The sequence below is a fragment of the Fukomys damarensis genome, unplaced genomic scaffold (assembly GCF_012274545.1).
Source record: "Fukomys damarensis isolate Sample0158 unplaced genomic scaffold, DMR_v1.0_HiC HiC_scaffold_27, whole genome shotgun sequence".
NCBI classification, from domain to species: Eukaryota; Metazoa; Chordata; class Mammalia; order Rodentia; family Bathyergidae; genus Fukomys; species Fukomys damarensis.
Window position 1 is genome coordinate 32,001,073 of NW_022900939.1, and position 11,630 is coordinate 32,012,702.

The window sequence follows — 11,630 nt, forward strand, 5'->3', positions numbered from 1 at the left end:
TGTTTTTTTTTTCTTTTTTTTTTTTTTTTTTTTTTTTTTTTTTTTTTTTTTTTTTTTGTACCAGGAATCGAGCTCAGGGCCTTGCACTTGCCAGGCAGATGCTGTGCCACTGATCTACATCCCTGGTCCTCTTTCCACCCTGTTTTCTTAGTCTCCATTGCATAAATTTCTGCTCTGATCATTATAATTTCCTCCCTTGTATGTGCTTTGGGTTTAGTTCTTCATTTTCTAGAACACTGAGGTTCAACCTTAAGTCATTTATTTGCACTTGCTCTGTTTTTCTGATGTAGGACTTCTCCACCATAAATATCCCTCGTAGGACTGCTTTCATTGAATCCCGTAAGTTCCAGTATTTTGTAATGGCATCATCATTCAATTGTAGAAACTGTCTAACTTCTTCTTTAATTTCACCTATGATCTATTGGTTGTTCAGGAGGGTGTTATTTAATTTTCACATGTTTATGTAGATTCTGGGATTTCTTTTGCCTTTGATTTCCAATTTCACTCCACTAGGATCTGATAATATGCATGGGATAAGTTTAATTCATATGCTTTTACTTAAGCGTGTTCTATGAGCTATGTTCTGTGGTCTATTTTGGAGAAAATCCCACATGCTCCTGAGGGGAATTTGTACTCTGTTGTTGTTGGGTGGAATACTCTGTAGGTATCTATTATTAAGTCCAGTTTTCAAAGGTTTTTAATCAGTACTGATTTTTTTGTTGTTGTTGATTTTTTTTGTCCAACTGATCTGTCTATTTGTGACAGTGGGGGAATAAGGTCCCCCGTTACAATTGTATTAGTGTTTATCTGACTGTTCATATGCATTAATGTTTGTTTTACATGGTTGAGTGTGCTAGTATTTGGTGCATATATATTTATGATTGTTATCTCTTCCTATTGGACTGCTTCCTTAACAAGATAGTGACCTTCTTTGTCTCTTCTGATCTTTGTCTCTCTCTCTCTTCTGTAGTCTTGGCTTGAAATTCACTTTGTCTGCAAATAGAATAGCTACCCCTGCTTTTTTATGGGTTTATATCATATGGATTGTTTTCCATCCTTTGACTTTCAATCTATGAATTTCTTTTTTAGTTAAATGTGTTTTGTGTATGCAGCATTTTGTTGGACCTTGTTTTTTCATCTATTCTGCTAGTATGCTTCCTTTGATTGGTGGATTGAGACCATTCACATGGATGTTTATAACTGAGATGCACTGACTTATCCTTGTCATATTATTTTCCTGTTGTTGGCTCTCTTTCTTTCACTTCTGTTTAATTGCTTGCCTTTCCTGGTGGATTCACTCTATTGAGATTCTTGGAATTGTTGTCTGCATTATCTCTTTCTAGAATATCCTTCAGAACATTTTGGATTACTGGTTTGGTGGTCATGAGTTTCTTTGGGTGTTCTTTGTCATAGAAATATCTTATTTCTCCATCAATTTTAAAACATAGTTTTGTGGGGTACATTAATTTGGGTTGGAGGTTGTTTTCTTTTAGGGCTTGAAATACTTCACTCCAAGCTCTCCTTGACTTAAGGTTTTGTGTTGAGAAGTCTGCTGTGATTTTGATGGGTTTTCCTTTATAGGTGATTTGTTTCTTTTCTCTAACAGCTTTTAATATTTTGTTCTTTTGTTGAATTTCTGGAACCTTGAATATTATATTTCTTGCTGTAGTTTTTTTCTGATTATGACTATTTGGAGTTCTATATGCCTCAATTATCTGTATCTCACTGATCTGTGTTCTTTTTCTGTGCTTGGAAAGTTTTCTGTTATTATTCTGTGAATAGGTTTTTATGCCCTTTGTGCTATCTTCTGGTTTTTCACTGATTCCAATTAATCTTATATTAGTCTTCTTTCCATTATCTTGCAGCTGTTGGTTGGATTTTTCATGGTCCCTTGCTATTTTTAGGAGGTGTTTCATTAAATGATTACCAAACACAAGTCTGTCTTCTAGATCTGATATACTATTTTCACATTGTTGACTCTGCTGGGTATAAGTTCAATAGAAATTTTAATCTTCTGGATTTCTGTTTGAGTTTGTTTTATGGAAACCCATTCTTTTCTATGTTGGGCATTCATGGTTTCCATGTATTTCCTAAGCTCCTCTATTTTTCTAAAAAATTATATCCTTTCCAGATTCACTAATCATTTCCTTCCTTGTAGTTGTTGTCTCTTTAATTATCTCTGTTTTGACTTTGTCAAGAGACTTATTGATCTGTTTTGTTATTTCCACTGCTACCATTTCATAAAATTTAGCTGGGAGTTTTTTTATGTCTTCTACTTCAATGCTCCCTTGATTTACCTTGGGAGAGTTGAGAGTTATGGATTGTATCTTGCTTCCAAGTTTTCTCAATTTCTATTTTTTTAATTTGTTTTCATGTTGAGGCTTGTAAATTGCTTAACTTTATTATTACAAGACCTCTTTAGAATATTACTACTTTTTAGAGATATCATTTAGGCATAGCTGGCTTTTGGCTTTGAGTCTGTCCTAATTTATTAGGGATGAAAGGTTGCTGCCTATTTGGCCTAGCACCTGATTCTTTGGTACTGGACTATAGTATTGTTTATGATTTCTAAACAATCTAGGTATTGGCATACATGGGAGATCACTTGATTACAACTATGTCGCCTTGACTAAAGTAGTACAATCGGTACTAATAGCATGAAGCACAGATTAGAAAATGACAAGATGTGGTAACTATTAATTTGCCAACTTTAACCATAGGTATAAGATTTATAGTTATATAATAAGATCTAAGACAAATCAGACAATTATATGCAGTAAATATTTACTCATTGGAGTATTTTACCCTAAGTGGGGGAAAATGTAAAAGTAATAAGAGGAAAAATAGAGAAATAAAAGAGAAAGAGATTAGAAGCAAGGCTGAAGGTCAAAGGGAAGATTACCCAATCCTCAGAAAAGAGGTGAAGACAGGAGGGAAAGGAAGAAGGAAAAAATGAAATCAAGAACAAAACAAAACAAAAAACCCTAAAAAACAATATTCATATTCATGAAAAATCAAACATTGAAAACATCAACAAAAAATGAACAACTACCAAAACTCCCAAAAAAGAAATTTCTCTGTGATTTCAAGGCTGTGGTTATATTCTAGGGTGTACTTTTGTGGTAGTATTCAATTCAGAGCATGACTTCTGTCTTGCTGGCAGACAAAGGAGGCAATCAGAACCCAGATCTGTGCTGGATAATCCCAGCAAGCCTGAAGTAGGATTAGGGAAGGGTGTGCTGGTTCTGGTACTTTCAAATCCATGGAAATTTGAGCCGATCCTAGCCTCTGGTCATGGGGTTAGGGCCTGAATGGTTCAGCCTACAACACTCTGAGTGTCTCTTGCTAGCCTAACCATGACTCTCTGACCCTAGACCTCCCTCACCCAGTCACTGTGGGATTTCAACATTGGGAGCCCGGAGATGAATCCAAGCCATGGCTTCTCTGAGTCCTGAGTTCAGTTGACCCCTCCCTAAACTGACATCCAACCGTGCACCCTCTTCAGGAGATACAGAAGTCATGGACTGGACTCACTCACCAGCTCTTGTAGCACCCAGTATTCACTGCTTCATTCCACTGGTTCATTTCTCCTCGGAGGCCTCTGGAGTCACCTGCTTTCATTCTGTCTCTGTAGAGTCATCCTCTCTCATATCATGAGCCCAGCAGCCAGGAAGAAAGTACAGATTGCTCCCTCCTTTTTCTGTGTTGTGCCTCTTCACTTTCTTTGTGGGCTCCAAATTTCCCTTTGAATCCTTCCTTTACTTCCCCAAGTTGTTATTTTTCAGTGTCTGTATTCCAAATCTTGGAGAGGTTGATTTATCCTGTTTACCACTCTGTCCAAGAATACCAGTCTTTAATTTGCTTTTTTTCCAAATAATCCTTGTCAAGTTTTAGCACAAAGCTTATGTTAGCATTGCAAACCAATTGGGAACCATTTTTCCCTTATCCATCCTGTGGAACATCTGTGAAACAGTAAAATTGTGTATTCCTCCCCACTCTGGAAATATTAGTCTTTAATAAAACTATGACAGGATTTTTCCCAGGGTGGCAAGATTTTAAATTACTGATCATTATTTCAATTTCTGATTATTATTATTATATCAATTGATAATTTTAAATTAGTTTAGTGATTATAGGAATATACAGGAATGTTTCTTCCCAAATCAGGCAAGTTATATTTTTCTAGGTATTTGCCTGTTTCATGTAGGTTTGCATGTCTATTAGCAAAAAGATACTTTTAATAGCTTCTTGATATTTTTTAGTGGTGCAGGAGATGTAACCAAAGGTTTCTTAAATACTAGGCAAGCGCTCTACCACTAAGCCACATCTTCAGCTCCACTTTTTTTTTGGCGGGGGGTTGAGCCAGGGTCTCACTACATAGTTGAGACTGACCTAGAACTCACTATGTAGCCCAGGCTGGTCTTGAACTCACAGCGATCCTCCTGCCTCAGTCTCCCAAGTGCTGGGATTACAGGTGTGTGCCAATGCACTGGCCAGCTCTACTTACTTATTTTTTAAAAGTGTTTATTAGGGCCAGGAATTTAGCTCAGCAGTTCGGTGGCCTGCCTTGCAAGCGCAAGGACCCAAGTTCAATCCCCAGTATCAAAAAAAAAAAAAAAAAAAAGTGTTTATCATAATAGTACCTCTTATAAGTAGCAGGAAAATAACAGAAATGAAAAGCACTTGCCCATAGATCATTGTTAGGAGAATTAAGATAAATTTTTCTTTTTTTTAAATGATAAGGTTAATTATTTAATGACACAGGAAAATAATATGAACCAGCTGGTTATAAGTAGTAGGCAGAGGATGACTTTACTTGTGATAAAAATTGAAAAGTATAGCACTGGGGTTATATGCCTATAAAAACCTGGAAAGTCACATACCAAAATATCAATAGTATTACTTCTGTCTAGTGATTATTCTTCCTTTGGTTTTATGTATTTTTTGAAATACAATCGTCTCTGAAGCAAACAGTACTGAAGAAACAGTTATTTTATGCCAGGAGTTAGGAGTCCAAGAAGCCAAGTCAGATGTTTGGCAGTCAAGGTCTGATATGCCTATAAAAACCTGGAAAGTCACATACCAAAATATCAATAGTATTACTTCTGTCTAGTGATTATTCTTCCTTTGGTTTTATGTATTTTTTGAAATACAATCGTCTCTGAAGCAAACAGTACTGAAGAAACAGTTATTTTATGCCAGGAGTTAGGAGTCCAAGAAGCCAAGTCAGATGTTTGGCAGTCAAGGTCTGAAATCCAAAGAGGTCCAGCGAGAATAATGGTCAAGCAGAGGTGGATGCTGTCCTTTTCTTTTCCTACTCTAATATCATTTATCCAACTCCTTTTTCTACACTTGATGTCCCCTGCATAATTCCATTTAATGGGACTCTATGAATATTAGATGGCATGATAGCAGTTTGAATCGCTACTAAATTTTTCTGGTTTTGTAGTTATATAACACACAAAACCCACTAAAAACCAAGTGGTCCTACACAAAAATACATTTCTGTGTTTTCTCTTCTCTGTTCACTTTATTATTTTATTTTATTTTATTTTTATTTATTATTTTTTTCTTTTGGTACTGGGGATTGAACTTGGGTCCTTGTGCTTGCGAGGCAGGTGCCGGAACCACTGAGCTAAGTCCCCAGCCTTGTTCTCTGTTCATTTCAATTTTCATGTGTTTTTTGTTTCATGGACCTGGAAGAGATTTTTTTTTTCAGATTCCGAAGAATCTGACAATGCACAGTGAGCACTATTTCTGATTTTTTTTTTAAATTATAAATCAGTGCTCAAGCTTTTATTTTAATTCTTATAAAATACTATAGAAATGAACCCAAACTAAACAGATATGTACATGTACATATGTACAAAATATTACTTCTAAAAGAGAATCTATAAAAGTAGATGGTAAAAAAAAAATCCCAAATCCTCAAAACGAAACAATCAAAAATACTTAAAACCAGCACTATGAAACTGATTTTTCTCAAAGGAAAGCAATAGTAGTTTTAAATTGCCGGTCGTACTTGGCTTTCTAGGCTTATTCACACATTTTACTGTGGCTAGATAAAAGGGGCTCCTTTTACTTTAGAGTAATATAGTCTTTATTTTATTTCCTTCAACAGTCCCGAATTTTTTCCTTTTACAGATCCCTCCCCATGAGGTAGAGCCAAGTTAAATTACAGATTAACTTTGGTCATCTCAGACTTGGTTTTAAGTCTACTGATAACTGCCCTTGTCTTGTAAGTATGCTGCACAGTTAGAAGATTTTACCAAAATCCAAACTACTTTGCAATAAACCAAAATTTCATCTTTTTTTAAAAAGGAAAGCTTATTGTTTCAAAGTCAGGAGCATCAAAACAACATAGTTACCTACAGGTGCTTTTTGGGTGTCTCTCAAAGTACTCTGCCCTTTTAAACAGCAGCATTTTCAGGAGTTGCTCCAAACCACTCTTGAGGTCCAAGACACAAAACCAAAAAGTAAACCTAGATTTTCTTCTGCATTACCACTTTTCCAATATACTAAGTCACTCGGCATTATAGTAAGTTAACATAGCAATCCATGCCACAAAAATCTTCATGTAGTGTAAAGGAAAGGTATAAAAAAGAATTATACTGGTAGTAAAATGTAAAAGGGTTGGGGATTTAGTTTAGTGATTCCACCACCTGCCTCTCAAGCACAAGGTCCCGAGTTCAATTCCCGGTCCCACCCCCACCAAAAATAGCAAAACTTTTTCCAGTGAGTATTTAAAATTGAAAAATTGTATGATCACAGAAAAGATAAGAAAGACTTGAAGGGCTACAAAAATTTCTCTGTAAAGGAAAAAATTTAATGTCAGGAGAGTTTTCTCAAGATCAAAGGTATTTGTCCTCAGTGAGAGAAGTGCCTGCTGTCTGATGATCTCTTGCTAATGTGTTTAAAGATTTTGGACTTCTTGACTTTCTTTTCTGCCACCTCCTCCTCCTCTCTTTTTCTGTTTGCCTTCGCTGCTGTTAACACTGATATCAATAAAAGGAGATATCTTTAAAACAAATGACAGAGCAACCCAGGGTAAATTTAAATTATTAACATCAAAGATCTGCTTCAAAGAATGGGAATCATATGCTTGTATGTATGACTTGTATGCTTCCAGGGCCAATTTTTGAAGAAAGTAGTTCTTTTTTATCAATTTTGCAAGCTAAGACTGATGTCAGAAAATTTCAGGCCAGGAAAAGTCAAATTCACTTACTAGAACCTTGGATTGCTTCAAGTAACAAAGGAAACCCAACTCTTTTGGTGCCTAATGGGCAAGGCATGCCCTCTTCCACTTGGGCCTCTGGCTGTTCTACCATACAATGAATATATTCCTTAGGGTTATCTGGAGGGTCACGCTGAGCAATCCAGTCAACTTCAGAAGTATCCAGTACTCTTGCTGCCACATCTGTACACAATAACATCCCCGAATCTGCATTGCAGAACTGGGAGAATGTTATCGTACACTTACTTTGCTTCTGCTTTCCATGAATGGCCAAGACAGGAAAATCAACGTAGTTCAGCAATTTGTAGTGATATTTCATGGATATACAGATGAAAAGAAGACTATGAAATTTTTCTTTTGTTTCCTTTTAAGGAATGTAAAGAGCAGAAGGAAACTCTTTCCAGAGGAACAAACAACATATACCTGCTCAAAACCATCTACTCTTCTGCATTGCAAAAGAAACCATTAACAGAACTAAAAGAAAACCTACAACATGGGAAAAAATTTTTACCAGCTGCTCCTCAGACAAAGGACTCTTATCTAGAATATATAAAGAACTCAAAACAATCAGCCCCCTCAATATAAAGACCCGATTAAAAATGGTCATCTGAAATGAATAGACATTGCTCAGACAAAGAAGTAAAAGCAGCAAGTAAATATATGAAAAAATGTTCCACATCGCTGGTCATAATTGTTGTTGGGAGTGCAGACTGGTGCAATCACTATGGAAGTCAATATAGAGAATGGAGATATCTCAAAGAGCTGGGACTAGAGGTTCCATTTGACCCAGCCATCCCTCTGCTGGGTTATCTTTCCAAAAGAATTAAAAGAATCATATCACAGTGATATAGGCACACCTATGTTTAAGCGGCACAGTTTGTAATATCTAAAACTTGGAAACAGCCCATTTGCCCATCAGTTGGAAACTGGATAAAGAAGATGTGGTTTTTCTACAAAATGGAATACTACTCAGCCATAAAGAATGAGAAATTAGAGTCATTTATAGGAAAATGGATACATATTGAGGATATAGTCCTAAGTAAAATAAATGTCACACATGTGTAAATATCAAATAGTTTCTCTGGTGTGAAAAACTATAATGGTACATAAGATCCTAATGGTACAATTGACAATGTGAAATAGGAAGAAAAGGGCTAAAGGTGTAGGGAAAGTGGGAAGGGTAGGGGAAAGGTAATAAGGGAGAAGAAAAAAATATGAGAAGGTGAAAAAATGGAAATAAAGTGTTTGTAAATGGGGAGGAGAGGGAGGGGGTGAAGAGAGGGCAGGGACAAGGGGGAAATATGAGAACCAAGACTTGTCATGTAAAGATACAAGATCCCAATGATTAATGAAACTGTACTGTATATCTAAAATGTACCAATAAACTCAATGAGAGGGAAAAAAATGTACTGTGGCGTTAGTTTTGTTTTCATCCACACCAATTTACAACTCAAAGAAATCCTTGCCAGGTCTCCAACTTTTCAACTTTGCGTGGCAGAAAAGAGTATGGTCTGTCCGTGTATTGCCAAAAGTTTAATAATTTGCTTTAATTCTACTTCATACCCAGTATCCAAGATACAATCTGCCTCATCAATGACCAGGCATGTAGGTTTTTACACAGAAACCCTGGGCCATAGTCATGTAGAACATACACTGCTAAGCATTATTGTGATACATATACATTTGTCATGGTCAATTTTGCATATGGTCCAGGAGGTGGCCCAGTGTGGTCCCAATGATGTTTGTTTCATTAGCAAGTTTCTGCACTTCAGCAGATCTGTTATTGCCACCCATGATCACCCCGTATGTGTGAACGTGGTCGAGTCATCAGCTCCTGAAGAACACCAAAAGTCTGCACCACCAGTTCTCCAGTAGGTGACAGAATAAGGGCCACTGTTCCCTTCCAGGGCATGAACTTTAGCTTAAAAATGAGTTCAATCACAGGGATGAGAAGTGCAAGGGGTTTGCCACTGCCTGCTTTTGCAGCTGCCTTCCAGAGTGGTCTAATACTTTTATACTGAATTTCACTCATGTCTGTGAAACCCATTTGTTTTATTACCTTCAGAGTTTTCATTGACAAGTTTAGTTAGAAAAGCAAAAGAAGTAACCTCAGCACCGCACCTGCCTCTCAAGCTCAAGGACCTGAATTCAATCCCTGCTTAAAAAATAAATAAATAAATAAAAGCTAAAAAAAAAAAATTTAAAAAAGACTTCCCCACACCAGCTGTTTGTTCAGGAGTCTTGGTGCTTTCTTCTGTTTTTGCTTTTTTTTTTTTTTTGTATCAGGCCCAGGATCATTCACTATTTTTCTCTTTTTCTCCTTTTATCTTTTTTTGATTCTCCATCAGGAGATGGTGCTGCTGCTTGCTTCTCCATTGCTTAAGATGGTAGATTTCTGGAGGGCCTTTGAATTTGGACACTTTCCACTATTTCTTCAGGATCATTTCCATTGTGAGCTTCTGACACGCCCACATTCACAGAATGTTTTAGATTTTTTTTTTTAAACTTTTCTAGCTCTCCCTGTTTCTTTGGTGCATCTCCATTTTGAGCTTCTCCCAAGTTTAAGTTCATAGACTTTTAGGGATTTCTTACATTTCCCGACTTCCCCTGTTTCTTCTGGCACATCCCTGTTTGAGCTTCGGATGAGCCCACATTTGCAGAATGTTTTTAAGGATTTCTTAACTTTCCCAACTTTCCCTGTTCCTTCAGGCACATCCCCATCTTGAGCTCTGGACAAGCCCACATTTACGGAATGTTTTAGGGATTTTAAAACTTTTCCTCCAACTCTTGCTGTTTCTTCGGGCATTCTGCTATTTTGAGTTTCTGATAGGCTCACAGTTGAGGCTCCTGGTAGCTTTAGGTTTCGCTGCCACAATTTGAGGTTCTATTTCCCCATCTTCTTGGGCAGGAGTTTCGTCTGCAAGTGCAACATGCTAGTGGAGAAACACCTTCACCCCTGAGAAAAATCAGATATCCATGATTTGGAGAAGAAATTAATATATTGTATTATGCTGATACAATGTAGAACAACACGATGTGGTACAAATGGATGAACTAAATGTATACATGTCAGGGGGCGCTGGGAAGGTGGCGAGAGTGGTCCTGACTGCTGGGGAGGGGGTCTTATCACAGCCGGAGCTGGACAGCGCCTCAGCGCGTTGCTGACATGGAAGCCCAGCGGGCGCCCCCGCGGCTCCCAGCTTGCAGGCAAAAAGACCCTCATTCTTTCCTTGATGGACCTTCCCAAAGTGGCCTATAAGAAGCTAAAAGGCAAAACTCCTGGAATTTTCTTCATCCCGGGCTACATCTCTAACATGAAGGGTACAAAAGCATTGGACATTGAGGAATTTTGCCAATCTCTAGGGCAATGCCAATTTAAGAGACTGGTTGGATTTAGCCTTGGTGGGGGGCTTATGCTTCACTCCACAATTACACGACCAGAAAAGGTCGTGGCTCTTGTTGGTGTAGCTACAGCTGCAGGTGCCCTAGTGACACCGTTCAGTCAGCTTCCTGTGGAGGTAAAAACAGAAGTGCAGACAAAAGGCATGTGGATCCTCCCATCAAAATACCACGAAGATGGCTTTTATCACACTCACTAAGAAAGTGGAGCACAAATGCTTGTTGCACAGCCCCTTCCCCGAGAACTGCCCTGTAAGATTGCTCCATGGCAGGGAGGGCGACATCGTCCCTTGGCATACGTCCATGCAGGTGGCTGAGGCACTGATGTGGATGGCATCCCCCGAGAAGATAGTGACCACTGGATGAAGGAAAAAGCGAACATATAGCTTCTTACTTACACTATGGGTGGCTTAATAGACAAATTTTCAACTATAGTGAACTAGAATAATTTAAAAAAAAATTTTTTTTTGGTACCGGGGATCGAACTCAGGTCCTTGTGCTTGTGAGGCCGGCAGTGGCACCACTGAGCTAAATCCCCAGACCCTAGAATCATATTTTTAATTGGTATGTAAACTAACAAATCCAGAAGACTGAAAGGGGAATAGCAAATCAAAGATCTTAATATTTTAGGCTTTAGGCTCTGTTTGTAAATATCAGGTAAGTATTTATTTAATGATGTCTTTGCACAAATAATACAAATTGAGGCAAAAATATTGGCAGCTGTTTGGACAGTTTTTCTCCTTCCTATACTCTTGCATTTTTTTTCATTAAAATAATTCCTATTTTTTTACTCAAGAGATGTTTAACTTTCTTATGAATATATTAGCTGGGCCAGCACTTATGTTATTATCTACTTAGAATTATTAATAAAGCTTGAATACTTTGAAAAGCAAATGTATACACATCAACAGGAATGCCTTCATAAACATAATGTTGACTGAGCAAAGAAAGTTCCAGAAGTTTTGCTATGGCTTGGATGAGTCCATCCAGTGCTCAT

At 37.5% G+C, this 11,630-nt stretch overlaps 2 pseudogenes; one reads left to right on the forward strand and one right to left on the reverse strand.

Annotated features, from left to right (window-relative positions):
- Positions 1-6,867: 6,867 nt before the first annotated feature.
- On the reverse strand, positions 6,868-10,166 carry LOC104850592 (annotated as a pseudogene).
- A 234-nt stretch (positions 10,167-10,400) lies between these two features.
- On the forward strand, positions 10,401-11,076 carry LOC104850591 (annotated as a pseudogene).
- The last annotated feature ends 554 nt before the right edge of the window (positions 11,077-11,630 follow it).